Consider the following 25060-nt stretch of genomic DNA (forward strand, 5'->3'; position numbering starts at 1 on the left):
TATCTATTTTTGAGAGAGAGAGAGAGAGAGAGAGAGAGAGAGAGAGAGTGAGTGATCAGGGGAGGGGCAGAGAGAAACAGAGACACAGAATCGGAAGCAGGCTCAAGGCTCTGAGCTGTGAGTACAAAGTCTGACACGGGGCTCGAACACGTAAGCGGTGAGATCATGACCTGACCTGAAGTTGGAAGCTCAACTGACTGATCCACCCAGGTGTCCCTTTAATAAAATGCTTTTAAAAAAAACAGTATCTAGGGACGCCTGGGTAGCTCAGTTGAGCATCTGACTCTTGATTTGGACTCAGGTCTCAGAGTTTGTGGGATCAAGCCTCGCCTGCTGTCGGGCTCTGTGCTGACGGTGCATAGCCTGCTTGGGATTCTCTCTCTCTCTCCCCCTCCCCTGCTCATGTTCTTTTTCTCAGAGTAAATTAATTAACTTTAAAAAAAAAGTTTAAAAAGTATTGGACAAAATACACAAAAAACTTAAAAAAGTATTTGACAAAAATAAAAATTAGTGATGATTTTATAGTGATACGGTAGTTTACATTTCAAATTACAGGTTTTAATTAATTTGTTTTTTTTCATTCACTGAAAATACTGGTTTCTATAAAACTAACAATATATTCAAAATAATAATAGAACTACTAAACACAAGTCTACTGAATTCAATTATTTTTTTAAATAGATTTTTATTTTTAAAATATTTCTTATTAGAGTTACACAGTAAAAATAACGCATTTTAAATAACATGAAGTAACTTTTTTCTACACGATTATTCTACACACAATATAAAATTTGAATCATTTTATTTAAACTTTATTCCACGTTTAGCAATTATTTTTATCTCAATGTACTTTATTTTTAATTTTATAAAATATTAAATAATTACAAAATAAAAACATAATGCGATGTATAACTAGAGAAGTCTTTACTTCCCTCCTGGTTCCTTTTTATTTTCTCCTCTTTCCCACTTTATAGGTTGGGAGAATTTTCTGCATTTTTTTGTTCACTTAAACAAATACTCTGGAGTCACCTCATTATGAGTCTTCTTCATTACATTTTACAGAAGACTAGCGCTGTATTATGGAGAAATATAATTTATTTTAAGCCAGTTCACCACAGATGGACACATAGGTGGTTTCTAGATTTTGTTATTTTAAATATTGTCCCAATTAGGGGCATGTAGATGGCTCAGTCAGTTAAGCATCTTAACTCTTGGTTTCCATTCAAGCCATGATCTCATAGTTTGCGAGGTCAATTCCCATGTTGAGCTTTGTTCTGACAGTGCAGAGCCTGCCTGGGATTCTCTTTCCCCCTCACCCCTCTCTTTCTCTCTCTCTCTGTCCCTCCCCCACTTGTTCTCTCTCAAAATAAATAAATAAATATTTAAAAGATAAAAAATAAATATTGTCAATATTAATACCCTTGTATATACAGTAAAACCTTGGATTACGAGTAACTTGTTCTGCAAGTATTCCACAAGACAAGCAAACATTTCTAATAAATTTTAACTTGATAAATGAGCAATATCTTGCAATATTATATGACACTGAATGTCACATGATCACAACTGAGCCAATGGTTCTTGAAATTCGCTTTGATATACAAGTGCTTTGGTTTACAAGCATGTTTCTGGCATGAATTAGGCTCACAAACCAAGATTGTACTGTACATCATTTCGTATTTTTGCAAGGGTATCTTCATGTAGATTGCTAGAAATAATTGCTACATAAAAGAATAAAGATGTATTTTACTGGGTATTTCCAAATTCTGTTAAAATGACATTTTGCTTTCCCACAAAGCAATAAACCAAAGTGCCTTTTTCCCCAAAGCCTTGCCAAAACATTTATTATGGACAGAGTACTTGATATATTACCTCACTGTGATTTTCACTTAGAACTCTGTCATTATAAATGAGTTTAAGCATCTTACTCAGGTTTTGGGGCTATTTGCATTATTTTTGTAGAGTTGCGAATTATTAGTATTTTTCTTTTCTATTTAAAGAAATTATATATTAGGGTTTTAACCTTTGTGTTATAAACTGAAAATTATTTTTTTTTCCAGTTTGTAGCTAATAATTGTGTTTTACTGACTGAATTGTATTTTTCTTCTGTTCAAAAAGTTTCTTCAACTATTTTTGCGATTACATTTTCAAGTTCTCAGTACAGTGATGACTTCCAACTGTGAATTGCCAATCCACACTTCTACCCTGAACTTGAGATATGTTGATGTGGCTGCCTACTCAAATTCCCCACCGGTCTGAAACAGGCCACCTAATCTCATTTACCCCCTTAGCCTTCCTAAATAGTTAAGAGCAACTCTATCTTTCTAGTAGCTCCAGATTTTTCAAAAAGTGTCTCTCTGTACTTTTCTCCCTCACATCTAATTAACTTCAAAGCAAGTTTGACATCTGTCAACTTTTCACAGTCTTCAGTGTAACATCTTGGTCCAAGAGCACATCATCTCCTACTTGGATCATCGCAAAAGTCTCCATACTCTTTTTCCACCTTTGCCCTCTCTATTGCATATTCTCAATAAAGTAATTAAAATAATCCGGTTAAAATGTTGATCAGATAATTTCATCCTCCTGCTAAAAACCTTCAGATCTACAAGTGAAAGCAAAATCATTCCATTGGCCTCTGAGGCCCCCACACAATCCAGTCCACTCCCACCTTCCCCTCTGACTTCATCTCCTACTACTTTCCTCCTTGCAGAGCTTGCTTGCAAAAAGACTGGCCTCCGTCAGGTTACTGGATGTGTTCACTCCAATATCGGAGGTGAACACCTCCTGGTGTTCCTCATCAGGGTCTTTCCAATAGCTTCTCACTCTGGTTGTCCATTCCAAAGACACCAACACGTTCCACTCTCTCATCTCTGCTACATCTTCTTTCTAAGTCCATCATATAAGTGAGGACTCCCCTGTCCACTCTGGGAAAATCACACTGCCAAATGCCAAATTTATCTCTCTCTGAGTTATCTTCTAAACATAAATTACTTCATGAATTTAACTTATTACATATTTACTTACTTTGCCTATCATTTTTTTCTATACACACAAACAACACTAAAAACATACATGATTCTAAGAACTGTTGAAGGCTATTATGTGTTTATTTGCTAACTACTGTCTATATTTACCGCACCTAGAATAGTGCCCGTCACAGAGCCAGAGTTCGACGTGTATTGTTGAATGAATGAAATAAACAGATGGATAGAGAAAACAAATTAATCTTTTTCTGTAAAGTTCTACTATATTGATGGGTTATGTTTCCATCTCCACTCCTAGCTCTAAAGCCCTTTTTTTCACATGTGTAACTTCACTGATGAATTCATATTTTATAGCTCTTAAATTACAATTACTGATTTTCTTTTCTTTTTCATTAATCAGAAAGGAAAAAAAACCTTATTTGTTTCAAGAAAGAAAAAATAATATTACATACTAAAAATAACTAACATTTGTTTTGAGTGCTTACTAAACCTTAGGTGCTATAAATGTACAAGTATTGGGGTGCCTGGGTGGCTCATTCAGTTGAGTGTCCAGATTCTTGATTTCGCCTCAGGTCATGATCTCATGGTTTGTGAGATCGAGGGCCTGTCGGGCTCTGTGTTGACAGCATGGAGCCTGCTTGGAATTCTCTCCCTCCTTCCCTCTCTGCCCCTACCCTGCTCTCTCATATTCCTTAAATAAAGAAAGAAAGAAACCAACAAACTTAAAAAATATATGTTAAAAAAAAAAAACAGTGCCAACTTACCAAATTCTCACAAAAACCTTGAGCAAGGTCTATAATTATTAAGTGTACCACGTGAATTCAAATATAGGAAATCCATCCCTAGAGCCAATGTGCTTAGCACTATATCACAACACTGCCTCTTTGTATTCCTATGTTGTAGGAAGTATTTCTACTCCCATTTTTGAGATCATAAAATTGAGGCAGTACATTTTAAAAACCTTCCACTTTTATAAGGCTGGTAAGTATAACCAGAGCGAAAGCTGGCCTTTTAACCATAATGTATACTAACTCTCACTATGTCATTCTTTAAGAAAAAATAAATAGTGTAGGAGTGCCTGGGTGGCTCAGTCAATTGAGCAACCAACTCTTGATTTCAGTTTAGGTTGTGATCCCAGCATTGTGGGATTGAGCCCCACATTAGGCTCTGTGCTGCGTGTGCAGCCTGCTTAAGATTCTCTATGTCTCTCTCTCTCTCTCTCTCTCTCTCTCTCTCTCTCTCTCTCTCTCCCCCTGCCACCTCTCTCTCCTTCTCTCTCTCCCTCACTCTGCCCTTCTCTCCCCGCTCACACTATCTGTATCTCTAAAATAAAAAAGGAAAGAAGAAAAGATAAACATTGTAATATTATTTAACAATAATCCATCTTTCCAATTTATCTAACATCCAAATTAGATAAATCCATCTTTCCATTTATCCATCTATTTATTCAACCAGACAGTCATCACACATTTATTGAGTACCTATTAAGGCAACAGATTCTATGCTGACTACCGGGAAGACAAAAGTAAACAAGACAGACATAATCCTCACCTTCAGGGAGTTTATAATCTAGGAAGGAAATATGTGGATATAGAAGGGTACTTAGGAAGTTAGAAACATGAAAACCATTCCAAGCATCCATGGTAAGCTATTTATTATGATAGCATATTTTAATGTCCAAGAGATTAATTCAAATTTATAACTATCCTACAAATATTATTTTTTTACATAAGGAGCTATACTAGTAATACATTTTCCATAATATTAACTGTGTTTTTGATACTTAGAGATTAAGGATTAACTTTCACAAAGAACCAAACAAATAATAATTAGGAAATAAAACATAAATAATTACTGGGAAAAACAATATATCATTTTATTTCTGGCCAAAAACTCCTAACTAGAAACAACAGACTTCTGAGAAATTGCATTTTCAAGCTCTGAGTAGTCTATTTTCAGAGCATTTTCACTCATGGAAAATTAGTTGCCTTTCTTTGGTAACCTCTGAGAATGGACGTTATAAATATAGCAGAATGACACTTAGGATTCCTATGAAAAGAAAAACAAATAACTCCCCTGTAGCTGAGGGGACCAGTGAGTAAACTTTTCACATCAAACCGTGTGCGATTATAGCTCTTCTGGCATTCTGGAACCCTTCTAGATGTTGATGTTCTTGCAGGGGTCAAGAGTTGAACAGGGATTACATATGCTGTTTGTGTACATAACCGTATAGAGGCAGTGTGATTTCTAATACTGTCCTACAGTTTGGTGAAATGCGGAGGCTAACCATCTGTCATCAATAATGCTGTCGAGAAGATTTGGAAAGTGTCTGATTGGGTTTTGGCAGTGAGTTATCTGTTAAAATATTGTTGGAGGCAAACCTGGGAAGATCTGATGCATTTTAAGGAGACACAAATGTCTCAGCACATGGGCACCCTGATACTGGGACAGTGAAGTGTTTTATTTAGTAGAGGCACAGATTTCAGTGCAAGTCAATAAAGAAAAGAAGTAGTGCTGTGTTTGTATATTTAAGCATATACGCTAGGTTCCACAATAGAGCACTTTTCGGTATTCAAAAAAGATGGCATTGGGAAGCAGCATCTGTCGAACACATTAAGGAAAACGTCTTCTGCACTGAATAAAAACTGGAGTGTGAGAGAAATTACGGGGAAGGCCTGACTGCAAATCGGGCATGAAGAAATACAAAAAGTAAGCTTCTGCTCATCAGACACAGGGAAATGGGTTTGATAAAATGATGCCATTTCAGATCCCCTGGTGTTACTATCACGTCAGAAGAAAAGAGAGAAAAGCTGGGGAGAGGCCAGGATGGGGACAGAAGGCAGGCACGTGAAGGAGGAAGAGTCCAATTCAAGATAAGATGTGCGTCATTTACAAGAAGGGCTCGATGGCAGTCTCAGGGAACGTTTCTCATTCCAGGCTCTAGAAAGCAGCCAGACTCAACTGACCCTCAGAGATCAACAACCACTGCGGGATCTAGTGGGCCCGACTTTCAAAGGGTGTCTGGGTTTGTTTCTCAAGTCCTTTGCAAGCAGTGAAAATCACCAGATGCATCTACATTAGTCAGCAAGACTAATAAATACCCAAGCACAAAGATTTCAAACCAAACTGATTTTTATATAAGAAATATGGACAGTGAGGACCAAAGTTAACCCATGGTTACCACACTGGATCAATGCAATGGGATTCTAAGAAGTTTTTATGAAAACATTAAAGAAGATTTTTAGTGGAAAAGATAAGGGTGCGAGAAAAATTATGCCACCTGAGGATTTCCCTCCACTGAAGATAGTTTTGTAAGAGATGACTGAGACATTTTAAGAAAATAAGCTGGACTGATGAAAAGAATTCTAGCATTAAATAAAAAAGCAAAAATCTTTTTTTTTTAATTAAAAAAAAATTTTTTGATTAACTCCCTGTGGAATGTAGGCAAGCTTGTGCTCATTTTTTTTTTCCTTTCTATACAATAGGGACAAATCTGATTACACTGGACTATGAGAAGTTAAAAAGAAGCAAATATTTAATGCAAGGTCAAATCAAGTTAAAGCTTAACTTGAATTTTCATAAGTAACATATGTTTTATATCTAAATATATATGCGTATATGTACATATATAGGTAATGATTACCCTTTAAATGAGGCATCTTCCTTCCTGGAAATTTACAAGAAAGAGATAAACACTCATCAATCTGTTTTGATTTAATGAAGCCTGATTGGAAGACAGATAATGACTTAAATGACTTCAGGAATATAGGCCTTTTAGTTTATACTGCTTTATGCTCCGTGTATCATTTATACTTACAGGTCTTTTGGAGAGTTATTAATATATCTCAGTGAAGTGTGTGGATGTTTCTTGATCCACTTGTAAATCAGAAATTCTTTTGCCACTGATAAAAAGAATAAAGATTGTTTTATCTATATCTTTCAAGTGCATTTGATTGCCAAATTATTAGTAATGATCTAAAGAGAGAACTGTATGAGAGAAGATGGAGAGTGTCTCCATAATCAATCTCTCACATGCTCAAAGGGGAAAAGAAATGAGTATTTTCTTTCAACATTAGTACAAGCCTTAGGGACATGATGCTTTATCAAGAAAGGGCAAGAGGAATTCAATACCATCAGTGGAAACAGAAAGTAATGAGGAAGAAGCAATGTCTTATGGGATTCGTGTGTGAAACACCCCCCCCCGCACACACACACACACACACACACACACACACACACACACACACTCCTCTCTTTCTGATTGACTCCCCTACCTGATTAACAGGATTCTAAAACACCTTCTTAAATAATAAGCAGGAATGTGCTGATACACAAAGATTAATTTTAGTCTTGTTTTAGACTAAGGGTTAAATCATACACACATATTCACAAAATAAATCCACTAATTCTCCCTAAATCATGTGGTGCACGATTTAAACTGAACAAAATTTACTTTTGAGGTTTATTCTTATTTTGAACCACTGTTTTCTTTTGCAAGTAAGGAAAACCCAAAGTTGGCCATAATTATATATGTATTTGCATATGTTATAGCTAAAGACAAAACTCTAGCAACCCTTCAATTTTCAGGAAAGAAAACTGTTGGCAAACTCAAAAACAACATTTTTATTCCCTTAAGTAATTACTTAGTTAATGCCTTCTGTCTTGATTATGGCTTTAATAAATGAAAACATCTTTCATTTTTACTAGTCTGTTTGAACAGTCCACATTTCTTATATCCTAGAATCAAAGTAGACAGTGTTGTTTAAACAATAAGCAACCAAAAATATGTCACCCTGGGAATATACATATAATATCACTACATCAAGCAACATAAGCTAACCAAAAAATTTAATAATTGCATTTTACAGTAATTAATTCGTTATTATATATCAACTTTCAGACTACAGAAGCCGCAGACAAACATAATCCCTTTTTTCTTCATAGTAAATTGATAAGGGAAAGACAGTGAACTGAAGCAATTAGGCAAACAGAGGGAGTCTTCATAAACATGACATCCAAGATACACTGAGTATTTACTATTTGCCAGGCACTGTTTTAAGCACTTTATATATTTTCATGGTAAGTCACCAATCCTCACAACAGCCATCATACAAGGTAAGTAGAAGTCAGAAAACCAAAAGCCTAAATAACTTGACCCTGGTCACTTGGCTACTAGAACCAGAATTCAAACTCCAGGGCTACTGGACCATGCCACAAACACAAACAAACATTCCTAAATCTAAGCCCATGGGTTTGATTTATAACTTGTTCTGTGTTATTGTGTGTTGGAAACCTTTTATGAATCTCGAATCAATGCAATGTTTCAGGGGAATAGAGATATGTTTTAGATGTTGTATTTGCCAGGGTTCTACAGAGAAACAGAACCAATAGGATGTACATAGAGAATTATTTTAAGGAATAGGAGGAGGTGATTGTGGAAAGTCCAAAATCTTCAGATTAGGCCAGCAAGCTGAGAATACAGAGAAGAGTGGCAGTCTAAAAGCTGGCAGAAATCCCTTCTTCCTCAAGGGAAGTCAGTCTTTTTCCTATTAAAATCTTCAACTGATTAGATGAGGCCCATCCACATTATAAAGTATAATCTGCTTTACTGAACTCTATTGATCTAAATGTTAATCTGACATAAAAAAAAAAAATACCTTCTCAAAGACATCTAGAATAATGTTTGACCAAATATCTGGATATTATGGCCTGGCCAAGTAGACACATAAAATTAACTAATATGACTCTATACGTGCATCTGTTTGCATATTTGTATGTTATGACCGAAAACAAATTAGCAAACTTCTTCACTGAGAAAGAGTTAGCCAACTTTGAAGCAACATTTACTCAGCATATCAGAACTTTTTGCTACCTATCAGGACTACAAAGAAGGTCCAAATTTCCAGTTTCTTATAAGCTGGGTGGGTCAAGAATAGAGAGACAGACATGTAATGTATACAACCAACTATGTTACACTCTACTGAGTTTTAACGAAGATGTTGGGATAGAGTTCCACAGGAAGATAGGAAAAGTAGTAAGGTGCTTCTTCATGGCTACCCCAGAGCCGAGAAGAATCTCAAAGAGCAAGGTACACTTCAACCCCACTGAGGAGGATGAGGAGTCCACCAGGAGGAAAAAGGTGAGGAACAAAGATATGAAGACACAAACACAAATGGAGATTATGGATCTGTAAGAAATTTAGTGAAATTGGAATACAGAATTCATGATGAACTGAAACTGGAAGAACTTCATAAGTCATGGCATAAAGTCTGCTGTTTACGCTGAAGCTAATGGGAAATTGTTGAAGTTTGCAGCTGGAGGAATGACATGAGCACAGATAGATTTCAGAAAGATTCTATTAATGGCAAAAGAAGAAAAAAAGTTGAAAGACAGTAACGGAGGCAGGAAAACCATTTAGGAGAGATGGATGAACTCCTGAACCAAGACAGCAAAGCAAGATGAGGGAGCAAATTGGGAGAAAAGACCCAAAACATTTTTTGAGTTGAAATATACATTTAATTATATACAATTTATAAGAAAATGAATTCTTTTACTCAACAAACATATATTGGAAATCTACTATGTGTTTGGCTCCCTGACAAAAATATTGGACTATAAAGATAAATAAGAGGGCATAAACAATTCTGGTGTGTGATAAATATAATAGAAGCAAAGCAAGATATGAACATGACAAAGTAGAGTCAAGAAAACCATACAGAGGCGGTGATGCCCAGGCTGGGCGGTCATGAGGAACTAACAGAACGAGGAAGACAAGACTGGCACGGCAATTCCAAGCCGAGAGGCAAGATTCAGAAAGCACTTAGGCGGGGACAGAACCTTTGTTCGGGGCTCAGGGGTGGTCAGGATTATGAAGTGTGCGGGAGAATAAGAAAAGGAAGTCAGGGTAGGTTGGGAAGAGGCTCGTTTGCATTTTACTGAAAGATGTTGATTAGTGACAGAATATGATCTGAGTTTTGACGGAAGCACAGAGAATGGATTGATGGAGAAAACTGGTATGGAGCTCTATCAGTATCCAAAGCTGCCGTAACAAACTGCCACGAACTTCGTGACTTAAAGTAACAGAAATGGAATCACTAATCATGGTGTGAACAGGGCCAGGCTCCTTCTGAAGGCTTTAGAAGAGAATCCCCCTTGCTTCGTCCAGCTTCTGGTGGTCCCTGGTATTCCTTGGCTTCTAGCAGCACCACTCTGATATCTGCTTCATCTTCACATGGCTCGTTCCCGGCGTGCGTCCACGTTCATCTTTCTCTGTCCCTCTTTCTATTTCTTATAGGATACTGCCACCCTAATCTAGTATGACCTCACCTGGATCCTTACTTTAAGTGCATTTTCAAAGACTCTATTTCCAAACAAAGGCGTATTCTGAGGTTCCAGGTAGACACGCATTTTTATGAAACACTATTCACCCTACTGCAAGAGGTCGTTGCATTAGCACAGGTGAAGACTTGAAATAAAGCAAAGCAGGGGAGATAAAGAGATAGGAAGCAGGTCAAGGTGACAGAGGGCATTGCTGAAGTGGAAGAGGAAGTGAAGTTATGAACTGAGGATAACTCCAGTATTCCTGGCTGGGGAAACCAACTGGTTTGGGCACCCCTGGTTGGGATATGCAGAAGAACAGATTTGAGAGATGGGCTCTGAGGTGCGGAGGATGTAGAAAAGTAAAGTTTTACCCCATGTAAAGTGCTTTGGGTGAGGATATCCTTCAGGGAAAAGAAAATGTTTTAGGATGACTTAGATGGCTGAGTAGGCGATGATGCCATCCACTGTGATTGGATGCACAATGGAATAAAGATTTTTTTTTTTTGAAGAAAATAGGGTTGGTTTTGGAAATCTCAAGTTTGAAGGGTGTGTAGTATATACAAGGGAAAAGGTAGGGCACAGAGTAGGAAATCTACCTTTGGTGCTCTGGAGAAGAAATGACAATGTTTAGCACCTAACAGCAGAAAGCAATACATCTCATAGGAAACTAAGACAAGCACAAAGGAACAATAAGAGAATAGTTAGTGAAGTTAAGAAAGGGGTTTCAATAAGGGAAGGTCAGGGGTATTAAAAGCTTCAACAAGGAGACCTGGGGATGATCTCACTGCATGTTAACAGAGACCATCCTTTACCTGGGACAAAGCAGCTGGTTTGTAGCATCAGTGCTACAATGTGGCACTGGTGTCCTGCTGCAGTAAGATGAAGAGGAAATCGAGACTTAGGAGGTAGAGACACACAACACAGTTACATGGGAAATCAAGTTGTTAAACAATTGGTACAGATCCCAAATAAAAATCTACTGAAATATATGTGCAATGAAAAGACCAGAAATACACACATCAACTATAAAAAAGTACTAACAGATCCATCCCTTTTTTTTTCTCGTTCCAATTATTATAAATGTTTTATGTGCACTTACATTAACCTATTTAATTACACAGCAATTCCTTGAGGGGCTGCTGTTACACATTTTGCATGAGAAGAAACAAAGGCACTGAGATCCAAGGTTACCTGACCCTAGGCACACACCTGATGTATGACACAGCCAGGATTCAAGCCTTGAGTCTAACTCTGGAAGCTGTTCGCTTAAGCCAACAGTTTACTACTGTCCATAATCCCAGTATTTTCCTCTAGATAATGGGATTATGGATGATGTTTATTTCTCTTCTTAAAACTCTTAAAAATGTTTCCCCAATTTTTCTATATTCATTTTGTAATTTGAAAAGATCCAAGTAATATATTTTTAAAGAAACTATGGTTGGTGAGCATACATCTTTCAAAGATAAAGAGAGAAGACTGTAATAATTTGATGGGTGAGCAACATTCAAGAAAAGTGATTTAGGTCTTTCGCTTTTTTTTTTAGGAGAACTTACACGTATTTGAAGGCTAAGGATATAAACTCAATGGAGAAAGAGAAATCAACGATACAAGAAAAAAGAGAGGGAATAGAGTGTAAGAGGGAACAGAAGACGGGTTATAATAGTTGAGTAATAGCGCCTCTGCAGGACAAATGTGGAAGAATGTTCTAGGCTGAATGGCAAAGTTCAGAGACCCTGGGATATGAAACACCCAGCTTTGTCCATGGATCACAAGGACTTTGGAGCATAAGTGTGACGGAGGAAATATTAAAAATGAGTGGTAGCCTTGCAAAGGAATAAGGATAGTATCGAAACAAAGGAACTGAGCGAGGTTAGTCTAAGATAAATTTGAAGAAATCCATGATTCTTCAGGTCTATTTTTTTTCAGTGGATAAAATAAGTTATAAGATCTGATAACATTAATGAGGGTTGGTTTGGTTGAAAGTGGATGAATGTAAGATTTGGGAAGCCTTCACATGGAAGGGGAAAGTCAGGTGCCTGGGGATGGATGAATGTGAACGTCTGAGTGGAAAGAGGGTCCAGTCTTCCCACTGGGACAGCGATGTGTTCACTGTCATGCAAGCTCTCTCAGAGTAGGCATTCTGTCTCTTTCACCCTCGGGTCCAATGCTTAAAACACAATCTAGAACAAGGTAGTCACTACTGTTCATAGAAGCTTGGGGTGGAGTTACTCTCCCCATTATCAGCTTATGCACAAAATCAGGCACAGAAGTAGCAGTGACTCTGAATTCACTGGTTCTTGTTCCCACCTGCTAAGTAGAACTTATCAGCCACTACATTTTCACGTTATGGGAGTCATCGAGCACCCCAAGAAACTAGGCATGGTGCTTACAAAAGGTGCAAATCAAACGTATGAAGTAGAATGAGGCCTGCCACTGTTCTCAGGGCAGTAGGCTGAGCAAGCGTTTCTTGGTGCTCTGACAACCAAACATGTCTGTTAAGTCTATTAAATGGGATGACTGGCCTAATTTGATTTTCCACTTCTTTTCCACTGTATGTAACATAATCAGTTTCAAAGAAACTTGTCCACCTCTATCTGATTCCACTACCAGCAGCGTATCTAGAAATTGTTGAGAGGGCCAAAATAATGTTTTGATGGCAAGGCTGATTTGACATGAAGTCAAAACAGTTGACTTAAAATATTTCTATTGGTCTATCCACACAATGTCAAACATCCAATTCAACGGGCTGTGGCAGGAATTGTGACGGGGGGGGGGGGGGGGTGGTTGGAGAAGAATCCATCAAAGGCTTTCATCGTCCTTTTCATCAACTAAGTAGGTGAAATCAATGACCAAATCACTATTGGGTGTTCTGGAAGGTGAGGCTAAGCGAGGAAATGGAATTCTATGACTCCTGGTCCATGTACCTTAGTTTCTTTAAAAGGCAATCGTGAGGTTAAAAACTACCTAAACTTGGTAGAAGAGTGTTCTCGGCAATGCTCAGGAATGCTACTTACAGATTAAGGTTCTTCTGTTATTAGCAGATGGCTAAAATAGCCTTCTACTAATAAAGATTTATTAAATTTGGCTCATTTGAACTTATAGCCAAGGCCCTGATCCTAAAGTATAAGCCTTCAAGAAAAACAGAGAGAAAGATGTTTGAATTAAATATGCCACTTCAAAAATGCATCACCTCACGCCCTCAGGAATGCATGTTTCTGATGCTCATGAGGTCCCAGAGATAACAGCAGCTACCTGAACATGCCCTATCTCCATATCAGTTATACACGATTTAGTCTCCAAAAAATAATTAACTTTTAAAAGTTACAATTTCCCTTAGAAAAAAGATAATTGTTTTCCATAGCAAGGTACAGAAGCTTTGTACACTGATTTATGTCTTTTTCCTCAAAAAAATTTACGGGGTGAGTGGGGCTGAGGGTGGAGGGTTTTATTTTGGAAATGTACCCAATTCCCATGCGTCACATCTGCTTCCTTCCTAGTCTGAATTTCTGTGACCAGTCATAAAGGGTACAGTCAACCTTTCCTAAATAACTATTGCTAGGAACATTTATTATACCTAGCTCCTTATTTTATGAAAATGACAAGTACATAAAATTTTCTATGCAAGTGCTTCTGTGATTTACTTAGCAAGCATCCTGAGCTAAGTAAGAGCTGAATGAGTTCTACTGCTGGGCTATACACATCAAAATTTAATTAAGCTTCTGACCTAATATCCCCCTTGTTTCATCGAGTAGGGAAGTCATGGGTGGACCACGTCATTCACAGAAGGACTGTGCAATTCTGAAATCTGAGCAGTCTCTATCTATTTTTTGCCCGAGTGTTCTTTTCAAATCTCATTAGATTATTATGAGTGTTACAGCTGTGCTAATCTTTTTCTAAGAAATGAACTTTTAAAATTGCACATTTTTAAAGTGACTTCTAGAGTTACCATGGCAGCTTCATTATAATGCACAGAGACGAACATTATCACAGCTAGGCCTGATCTATCCAGGGCTGTCAGGAAATGAGAATTTCACATAAAGTGCATTCTCCAGTAGGGCTCATAAAACTTGCCAGATCAAGTACCTAGACTTTCGGTTTAACAATTTTAAATGAAAAGCTTTCATCATATGCTGCACACATCTCTGTTCCCCTAAATGTATTCTTGATGACTCAGGGTCTCTGATATCGATAGCTTATTGTACTTAGAGCTACACACAGTGCTGTTTGATTTTTTTTTTTTGTTTCTTTTTCATCTCCATTTGCTAGTTGCTTATGATGACCAGTGACACTCAGAGTCATTTCAGACCCTGAGAGAGTGAGGTTTTGTCCCTCGCCTCCCAGCAAGAATAGATTTATACAGTTATGTTACCTGGACGAGCCAGGTCCTTTCCTGGGGCTACCAGAAATGGTAGCTTTGTACAGACATGCAATGTAGTTGGTTCTCAAGCCCTCTTTCTAGAAGCGGGATTGGATTTCTGCACTGATTCCTGGCTCTCAGAATCCAAGAGAGTCACTCCTTACCCACCTCTTACACTTTCCACATTCTGATCGGCTATTAACTTCCCTGCACCAATTGCCTTAAAGAGTCTCTTACATAGACATTTCTAGAGCTCTGACGAGATTAGGACACACCATTCACCATGGAACTTAGGGACACAGGTCCTGTTTAACCTCTCTAGAACTCTGTTTCTCATCTCTAAAATAATATTATAATGAAATGCAATTATATGCTGGGAATACACAGAGCAATCCTTAACTCATAAGAAAAATCAACAGAAACTATATATGTGGAACACAACAGCGGTTATAGATAGAAAAGACTGGCAAAAAGTATTACTGTAAAGACTATTTTAGGACCTTCAAGTTTTATTTGGTTTAAGTATTGAGCTGCCATGAAATGATTATTCTGCTGTGTGGGGGGGGCAACTTTTTATGTTTATCCGTACTGCATGATGTCTGTACTAAGAAAATAGTGCAGTCCATTTTAAAAGTAAACTTGTAATGAAATTAGAGATTACAGGCATCTAACATCAGGCGTTGAGAACAAACTGTGGTGGTGGCTTACTAAAAGAAATCATAACGTTAGCTTCTGAGAGAGTTCTGAAAGAAGTAAGCGTAATTCCTGCCTGAATCGCTAACGCAGCTCTCTAACCTTGGGGCTTGATTCGTCATCTCAGACCCTGAGTTTTCTTATCTGTAACGTAAGGAAAATAATACCTCCTCCCAAGCTTGGGAAAGAAAAAAAAGTTTTTTTACATAGTAAGCACACAAGAAGGTTATCGCCATATATTTAATTTCTAGATGTGACTGTATTTAAAATACGAATGTCATTTCTACGCATTCAGACGCAACTGAAGAATAAGTTCTGAGTTCACTCCTGGCTGAAGATACGGCTCCCCAGAAAGAATGATATATATGATTATAGAGTGATGTTCTCTGCTGCAAAAGCAGTGGATCATCAATCATCTTACAAGTTAGGAGAACATTTGCCTCCCCTGCTCTTTCTTAAATGCAGAAGAACAGAAAATACATAGAAGAGACTGACATTTATCATCCACTGGCTTAAAGAATTGGGCCTGTCTCTACCTCCTTTTGCTTTTCTCATTCCCTTCAAGGTTTGCTCAAATGGAACTCTTACAGCTGATACTCCTATGTAAAATTGGAACCCTCGGGGCCTCTGGGTGGCTCAGTGGATTAAGCCACCAACTTCAGCTCAGGTCATGATCTCACGGCTTGTCAGTTCAAGCCTCATGTCGGGCTCTGTGCTGACAGCTCGGAGCCTGGAGCCTGCTTCGGATTCTGTCTCCCTCTCTCTCTGCCCTTCCCCCACTCATGCTCCCTCGCCCTCTCTTTCTCTCTCTTGAATATAAACATTTAAAAAATTATAAAAAATAAAATAAAATAAAAAATAAAATTGCAACCCTCTACTCACTCTTTCTGGCACTTATCATTTCCAACCCTCTGTTCAATTTACTTTTTTTTTTTTTCTGGCTTTATTGCCAGCGGTTTCCCACAAGGGTGTAAGGCCCACAAAGGTAGACGTGCTTTTTGGTTTGTTTTTTTTTTCTTTTTGGTTTTTTTTTGTTGTTGTTTTTCCCACTGACATATCTCCAATATTCAAAGCAGTATCTGGCATTGAAGAGTACTTATCAAAAGCATGAATTAAAGGTTTATTATTTCTTCTCAGAGACTGTATTGGGGGGGGGGGAAGGAAAATAAAAATAGTATAATTATTTGGGGACTAAATTTATAAAAGTTATTACAGGCTAATTTTAACTGCTCATCAATTAAATTAGCAATATAAATATATTAATCTAAAACAAAGTGTTTTTATTATATTTTTATTTTCGTTATTGTTTGGGGGTCCTTTACTATTTTTTGCAACTCAAATTGGAGGTTTTAGTTATGTATACTCTTGCCTTCATTCGGTCATTCGGTAGTAATGTTTTCTGCCCATGGATTTTTTTTTTAACGTTTATTTATTTTTGAGACAGAGAGAGACAGAGCATGAATGGGGGAGGAGCAGAGAGAGAGGGAGACACAGAATCTGAAGCAGGCTCCAGGCTCTGAGCTGTCAGCACAGAGCCCAGCACAAGCCCATGAAGGGTGAGATCATGACCTGAGCCGAAGTCGGACGCTTAACCGACTGAGCCACCCAGGCGCCCCTCTGCCCATGGCTTTTAATACAGCTGTGAAGAACGTGGGTGTGCATTTGACTTTCCTTCTCTGGTTCGGTTTCCTCAAGGTCACGCTCTTCCCTAGCTGACCTGCTGAGATCATTAAGGCGGAGTGCTGTGATCTCGAGGCCTATACACACAGTGGTCGCCCCCTTATCCTGGGGGGGGGGGGGGAGACACTTTCTAAGCCCCCCCCCCAGTGCATTCCAGAAACCGCAGATGGTATTATCTCTCTCAAAATAACTGTTCGTCCGTCCTGTACTCACCCTGCTTGCGATGATGTGAGATGATAAAATGCCTTCAAGAAGAGATGAAGAGAAACGAACGACCCAGGCGTCGGGACGCAGCGTTAGGCTACCCCGGACCTGACGCTGCGTCGGGAGGATCATCCGCTTCCGGATGCCAGTTGCCAGGGGTAACGGAATCCGCGGCAAGCAAAACTGCCGAGAAGGCGGAAATACCGTACCTGTGGTAGTTGGCGTTAGTCACGCAATGGCGTGTGTTTTATTGTAAGTGTTTTTTGTCTCTAGGTAGCCTTACAATAGTGGTCTAGGTCAGTGTTTTTTGTTTTGTGTGTGTGTGTGTGTGTGTGTGTGTGTGTGTGTGTGTGTGTGTGTGTGTGTGTTTTAACGTTTTTTTATTTATTGAGAGAGCGCGCAGGCGCGCGCGAACACCAACCTGGGGAGGGGCAGAGAGAGCAGGATAGAGAGCAAATCCCAAGCAGTCTCCGCATTGTCAGTGCAGAGCCAGATGTCGGGCTCCATCTCGGAACCAGGAGATCAAGACCTGAGCAGAGAGGAAAAGTCAGACATTTCACTGACTGAGCCACCCAGGCGCCCCAGGTCAGTGTTTTCGTGAAATTTCATGTGTGTGCAGATTACTCGCAGATCTTGTAAAACTGTGTATCAAGAATAGGTAGATCTACGTAGGGCGCTAGATTCTGCATTTCTAATCAGCTCCGAGGTGATACCGATGCTGCTGATGCAGAAAGCACCCTCCGTGTTACAAGGGTCTAGATTAAAATTGGGTATTGGCATTAATCTGTTTATTCCTGAATTGAGCGCCAATTTGGTTGCTTAAAGGACAGCAAAGAGAGAACTTACACATTTTTTTTTCTTTCACAGTTTAAACCTCAGGTCTGGTTAACATTTCTATTCAGTGATATTAATTATGGATTTCAAGTTTGCATACAGTAACATTTCCTATAAAATAGGAGAGTGTTCGTTTTTAGGAATGCTCTAAAGACAGGTGTAGATTTTATTCTCTAATGAGGTTCAAATTTAGGACTATAATGAGCCTCACTAAAAAAAAAGTGAAGCAGGAAATGGCAGATTTGTTTTGATAGAGACCAAGAATTTTAAGTGCGTGTTGGCTTTACACTGTCTTTGAAACTCTGTGCTATGAAAACACAGGAGCCAGGAAATGAGCCCGGCCAAGTGATTCCACTTTCTAAAGATGTCAAAGTCGGTTCTCTGCAATATCCAAATGTTCCTCTTTCAGAAGTAATATGAGAAAAGGCCTCTCTATCAGTTGTAGCTGAATAAACCAAGAGTACTTTTTTTCTCATGCGGATCAGTCACAGTCCCTTAAATTAAAAAAAAAAAAAAAACATCCTTCCTCTTGAGGGCAGGTGAAACTTCTGTTTCTTCCTCTAGCCCACACTTGGTTTTCTCTGGAAACGGACAGGAGGGCTAATTACACTTTGTTATTGTTCCTTCAAGAAAAATGAACTAGTTTAGAGAACTGAAGAACTGGGGGGGGGGGAGCGGAGAGGGGGGGTTGGGGGGGGGAGTTGGTGTCTCGAGCATCTTAGAGTTTCTTATTTTGATTTTGACTCAGAATTATAAAACCACAATTGCTTTCACCAACTGCCCCTGTGTTGGGCTGGTACAGTTGGGCGTTGCTGCCTGGGAAGTTCCGGGCGTCTACTGATCAAACATTCTCCTATACTATTCTCCATATGTCAGTTACTGTCTTCATTTGTACTTCTCTTTTCTTCACTTTTTTTTTTAATGTTTATTTGTATTTGAGAGAGAGAGACAGACAGTGCTCAAGCAGAGGAGGGACAGAGAGAGAGGGAGACACAGAATCTGAAGCAGGCTCTAGGCTCTGAGCTTTCAACACAGAGCCTGATGTCTGGCTCGAACTGACAAGCCCAGCCTTGAGATCACGACCTGAGCCTAAGTCTGACGTGTAAACCCGCTGAGCCACCCAGGCCCCCCTGTACTTCTCTTTTTTGACTCAGTGTGACTCTCATGTTTGGGCTGGGCAAAATTAAAGTTCTTAATTCAACCTGACGCAATCTAGCTGGACACAGACTGTGTTCCCCTTTTTCTTAAAATTTTTGGTAGCATCGCTGTGACTGGAGCAGTTAAGGAACTTGAAGCAGGAAATAAAATCATGGCTCAATCTAGGATTTTAAGGTGACAGAGTGTAGGAGTTCTTACGGTCACATTACTACATTGACGCTGAAGCTTTGCCTTTGAAATTGGGTAAACTGAGCTTAACCGTGCATGAGACAAATGAGATGTAGTATCTCAAGATCTTATAAGTCTCTTTTCATAGAACATCTGTTTTCTGAAGGAAAGCTGGCAGGCTGCATTGCGACAAAAAAACAGATCGTTTATGACAAAACCAACCTCAGTAGGTAATACAACACTCCAAAGGACAGGTTCTTAACACAGGAGTTGAGTTATACCTAGACACTTCTGAAATTGTATGGGACATTTGTATCATTTACTGAGAGAAGGTACATTAATTTTCATCACATTGTCGAATGATTCTGTGATTCTCCCAAAAAAAGGTGAAGAACCATTTCGTTTCCTTGTGTCTGTTAAAATTTAAAACGTTCATGACTTTGAGCTAAACATTTCAATTCCGGGGATCTATTCTACATAAATAGCCATCCTAGTGAACAAATATAGTGCACAAACATTTTTTTTTCTGAATTGTTTGTAACAGTGAAAGAATAGGAAGGACCTGAAAATGCCCATCAATAGAAAATCGTTTCAAATATTACAGCACATTTGCACTATGAAATACTATACTGCCATTAAAAATAATAAGGCTCATATTGAAAACTCTCTAACGTGTACTGTTAAGAGTCTTTCAGAAAAAGAAAGGCAAGAGTCTTTCGTTCATCAGATGAGCAAATAAGGATCTATGGTGTACAAAGCATTGTGTTTGGTACTAGGGATAAAACTGAGGAACTACTGAGCCCCCTCCTTCTGCATTTTCTTGAGGTCTACATGAGATCAACATGCATTCATAATATGTGGCCAAAAACAGTACAGGCTCTTGCTCACAGGGGTATTTGCATACAGATGCCTAAAGTTTGGAAGGATAGAAGTCAAGAAGCAAAATTGTAATGTCTGGGATTTGGAAAGGAAGGAGTGAGAAGAGGTTTTCAATGTTTTCCTTTTATTTTATTTGCACTTTATTTAAAAGCATGCATTACTCTTATAATACTTAAATATTTCTTAACCATTTACTTAAAACTCTAGAGCGAAAATACACTGCTTTTAAGTGGAATGTGTAACTAGTTGTTATAGTCTACATATAGTAATAAAACAACTGTAGGTTTCGATTTCTTAAAAAATCCATTTTTTGACTGATCTTAAAACAGCCAATATAACTATTATTTTGTATTTAAGACCACTTTTAAAACTGTCCACTGGCTTTCTATCCTATTCCCACATAGAAATGATTACACATGAACCTTCTTCCTCCCCCTCTTCTTTGAATAAATCACAGATACATCAGATACCCTCCAGTCTACAGTGTTTTCTGACATATAAAATACTGATATCAATCCTGGAAGAATTAATAGTTATTTGAGTTAAATATACAAGTGTGTTTGTTCAGTATGCAAACATCAATCGTACACTCTTTCCAACCTTTTCTACGATGTGATCAGTTCACTGAGTACCCTCTTTAACTCTAAACCTCAGGCCCCAGTACTCAAGTACTGTTTGAGTACAGTATTGAGTACTATATCATGCTTTACTAATGTAAGTCTTTGTGGGGATGTCTACAGAGATATTGTGACTATTTCGTGATCATGGACTCTTCCATGAAAGCAATACGTATGGATTGGTTGAGCTGCATTAGCGGCCATGACAGGGGAGCTGGAGTAAAACAGTCCTTGAATGGTATTTGAGCATTACCTAAAAAGTCATTTAAAAACACATGAAATAATGGCTCTTATACGTGATGCCCAGAGATAGTGATCTCTAATTTTCCTCACTATCAGTTCTCTTCTCCTAGACCACGTAGGAGTGTCACCAATCCAGCCGCCTTGCAGGTTTGTAGGGTTACATGCTTGTTCTGGCTAATGACTGAGCATAAACTAAAGGGTGTTAATTCTTATTTTTTTTTTCAACGTTTATTTATTTTTTGGAACAGAGAGAGACAGAGCATGAACGGGCGAGGGGCAGAGAGAGAGGGAGACACAGATTCGGAAACAGGCTCCAGGCTCTGAGCCATCAGCCCAGAGCCCGACGCGGGGCTCGAACTCACGGACCGCGAGATCGTGACCTGGCTGAAGTCGGACGCTTAACCGACTGCGCCACCCAGGCGCCCCTAAAGGGTGTTAATTCTAAAGCAAAACCCACCTGAGATGTATTAGGCACCGTGCTGGGTACCAGGGATACAAAGGTGAGCATCTCTAAGCTGATGGAGCACTTGCATCAGAACCACCTGGAATGTGGGGTGGCTCAGTCACGTAAGCATCCAACTTCGGCTCAGGTCAGGATCTCACGGTTTGTTGAGTTCAAGCTTCGCATCAGGCTGTCTGCTATCAGCACAGAACCTACTCCAGATCCTCTGTCCATCTTTCTCTCCGCCCCTCCCCTGCTTGCTCTCTCTCTCTCACTCTCTTAAAATAAATAAACGTTAAAAAAAAGCCACCTGAGGGGCGCCTGGGTGGCGCAGTCGGTTAAGCGTCGGACTTCAGCCAGGTCACGATCTCGCGGTCCGTGGGTTCGAGCCCCGCGTCAGGCTATGGGCTGATGGCTCAGAGCCTGGAGCCTGCTTTGGATTCTGTGTCTCCCTCTCTCTCTGCCCCTCCCCCGTTCATGCTCTGTCTCTCTCTGTCTCAAAAATAAATAAACGTTGAAAAAAAAATTAAAAAAAAAAAAAAGCCACCTGAGTGGCTCACTCGGTTAAGTGTCCGACTTTGGCTCAGGTCATGACCTCCCCGCTCGTGGGTTCAAGCACCATGTTGGGCTCTGTGCTGACAACTCGGAGCCTGGAGCCTGCTTTAGATTCTGTCTCCCTCTCTGCCCCTCTCCCACTCATGCTCTGTCTCTCTCTCTCTCTCTCTCTCTCTCTCTCTCTCTCTCTCTCAAAAATGAATAAACACTTAAAAAATTAAAAAAAAAAAACCACCTGAAATGCTTCTAAAAGTAAAAGAATTCCTGGAACCTAATTCAGACTTATTAGAAGAGAATAGAACAAGCTTGTCTAAGCCCAAGTCTCGGGCCCCTTCATATTTGGGTCTAATATAATGGTAAATGGGGCACATAAATTATTATTATTAAACATAGACTGCTGTACTTACCTAATGAAAATTATGAGATGCCCGCCGGAGTTCTGCTTAACAGACTGAGCCATAATGGCATCATTCAGCCTTATGTCCCGGGCAGGACTATTTCAATGACCCTACGAAGACAACTTTGCTTAGAACAAAAGTCAGGTCTCCATTTCTAAAGGAAATGGAAGAACTGAACAGACTTCCGTTGTTATGGACCTTCGCTAATTTATAATTAAAGAAACGCTGATTTACATTACTATAGATTTCTAATCTTAACTTGTGAACTTATACATTTTAAACACCAATAATGAGGTTGTGATGTAGTGGCTGAAGTGGTAATACATATTTTCGAGGGAGTTTCTTGAATCTGGATTTGTATAGGAAAACAGAAACCACCGATTTTTAAACATCCTTGTGCTGGAAAAAATTGGAACAGAAAGAAATCTTCCTTTTCTAACAAGAACACTTAAACTCTGATACAAGCTAGGGAGATGCTCTTGTCCACGCTCCTCCTCCCCCTCCTCCCCGTCCTCCTCCCCCTCTTCCTCCTCCTCTTCTTCTTCTTCTTCTTCTTCTTCTTCTTCTTCTCTCAACCTATTCATACCTCTGTTCTAGTATCAGTCCAAATAGAATGCACCATGCAGATCAATAAATAATTATCATATACGGAATTTATTCGTACCATTGCCATCACTTAGCTGTCTGCCATCTGTCACCTGCATTTGGGCCGTATTTGGATTTGAATGAACATAATTGTAAATGGCTTGTCATGACCTATAAAGGATTTATGGGATGGGAAAGTGGGGAAGCTCTCTCTTTACCATCCCGATGACAGCAGAAACTGGAATTATCTGGAAGGTAAACAAAAATTTAGCCAACGGTCTCGATTTCCAGGCCCACTGTATATTGATTTTCTGTCAGGAAGATGTACAGCTCGTGGAACGTGCTGCCTATATTCTTATTTATTTATATGTTTATTTACTCATTCATTCCTTTTGTGGTGGGGTAGCTGTGGCTGCCAAATAAATAAGCTACGGGAGAAATAGAATATATCAAAGGCTTTAAAATGTGCACCCAATATAGGAAAACACTCCTTTAGGAATGAGGTAAAAGTCACTATGGGGGGGGGGGCGTTAGATGGTTTCTATCTACTATGGACTTTGCATGGAGATTAATATGTATACCAATAACTCACTTTTTTTTTAAAAAATGAAGGTTTTGGAATGAATCAGGACTGCACAGTGGAAGGGATGCACTACAGGTACATCCCAGTGGAAATATACCAAGGAATCATGGACTGCTTTCTAAATTTCATTTGATCTCCTTCCTCACACCCTTTATTTTTCCCTCCAGATTAAGCAGAAAGTGGGAGGTGGTCACAGACAGCTACAACAGTGCAACAATAGTAAGGCAGTGATTTACTGCAAGAGCTCTAAACATTGGAGATTTGTGGTGCATGTTAACACAACAAAGGCTCTGAGAAGTCCTGTGGGGATGACATAGGTTTCCTAAACTTATTTGACTATTTTTACGCCGCCTACTAACTTCCCACAGACTACGTGGAAAATAAGGCCTGATTAGCTGTCCGATCTCATCTCTTACTGTTCTGTATCTTAAAATATAGGTCATAGACACACATCCCTCAGTCTCCACAACTCTTACACATGCCGTTCTCTTCAGCTAGATTTTGTCTTGCTTTTTTTGTTTGTTTGTTTGTTTGTTTGCCCCCATCTCTCCCACTGTTGTCCCAGCTTTAATGGGTTAAACCTTACCTATAGTCTAGGTCATAGCTTGGCTGTCACTTTGCCTGGGAAGATTTTCCTAACACCCCAATTATGCACACCTGTGCTCTGTTTCTCTACTTAATCCAATACTTCTGTCATAGCTACAATCACCTTTCACTGTAATTGTATGTTTAATGATCTTGCTTCCCTGTTGGAGGATAAGCTCCAAAGACCTGTGTGCTCTGTTGTCTTATTCAGTATTTTAGATCTGGTATCTCATATGGTTCCTGCCACATCAAAAGTACCAAATAGACATTTACTGAATTGCAATGAATATTTTGAACTAGTGATTTAGAGAAATGTTCTTGGTGCTTTTAGACTAAATGAGCAGGGCACCTGGGTGGCTCAGTCTCTTTGTTTGACTCAGACTCTTGATTTTGGTTCAGGTCACGACCTCAGTGTAGGTCAGTTTGTGAGTTTGAGCTGCTCATCAGGCTCTGCCCTCAACAGAGAGGAGCCTGCTTCAGATCCTGTGTCCCTCTTTCTGACCCTCCCCCACTCACTCGCGCTCTCTCTCTCTCTCTCTCTCTCTCTCTCAAAAATAAATAAATGTCTAAAATAAATCTTAGGGGCACCTGGGTGGCTCAGTCAGCTAAGCCTCTGACTTCGTTCAGCTCAGATCATGATCTTGCAGTTCTTGAGTTCAAGTCCCACATTGGACTCTGCTGCTGACAGCTCGGAGCCTGGAGCCTGTTTCAGATTCTGTGTCTCCCTCTCTCTCTGCCCCTCCCCTGCTCATACTCTCTCTCTCTCTCTTTCTCT

The 25060-nt window shown here is 39.3% G+C and overlaps 1 long non-coding RNA gene across 8 annotated transcripts in view; it reads right to left on the reverse strand.

Annotated features, from left to right (window-relative positions):
• LOC109501710 overlaps positions 1 to 17613 on the reverse strand; it is a 473282-nt gene extending 455669 nt beyond the window's left edge. For 2 of the 8 annotated variants that reach the window (XR_006600951.1, XR_006600952.1), the window contains exon 1: positions 17248 to 17594. This is a non-coding gene — a long non-coding RNA (uncharacterized LOC109501710). Of the gene's footprint in view, positions 1 to 17247 lie in introns of all 8 variants that reach the window. The other 6 variants (XR_006600954.1, XR_006600953.1, XR_006600948.1 and 3 more) reach the window with 5 other exon arrangements.
• Between the last annotated feature and the right edge of the window lie 7447 nt (positions 17614 to 25060).

This window comes from Felis catus, chromosome B4 (assembly GCF_018350175.1).
Source record: "Felis catus isolate Fca126 chromosome B4, F.catus_Fca126_mat1.0, whole genome shotgun sequence".
Taxonomy (NCBI): domain Eukaryota; kingdom Metazoa; phylum Chordata; class Mammalia; order Carnivora; family Felidae; genus Felis; species Felis catus.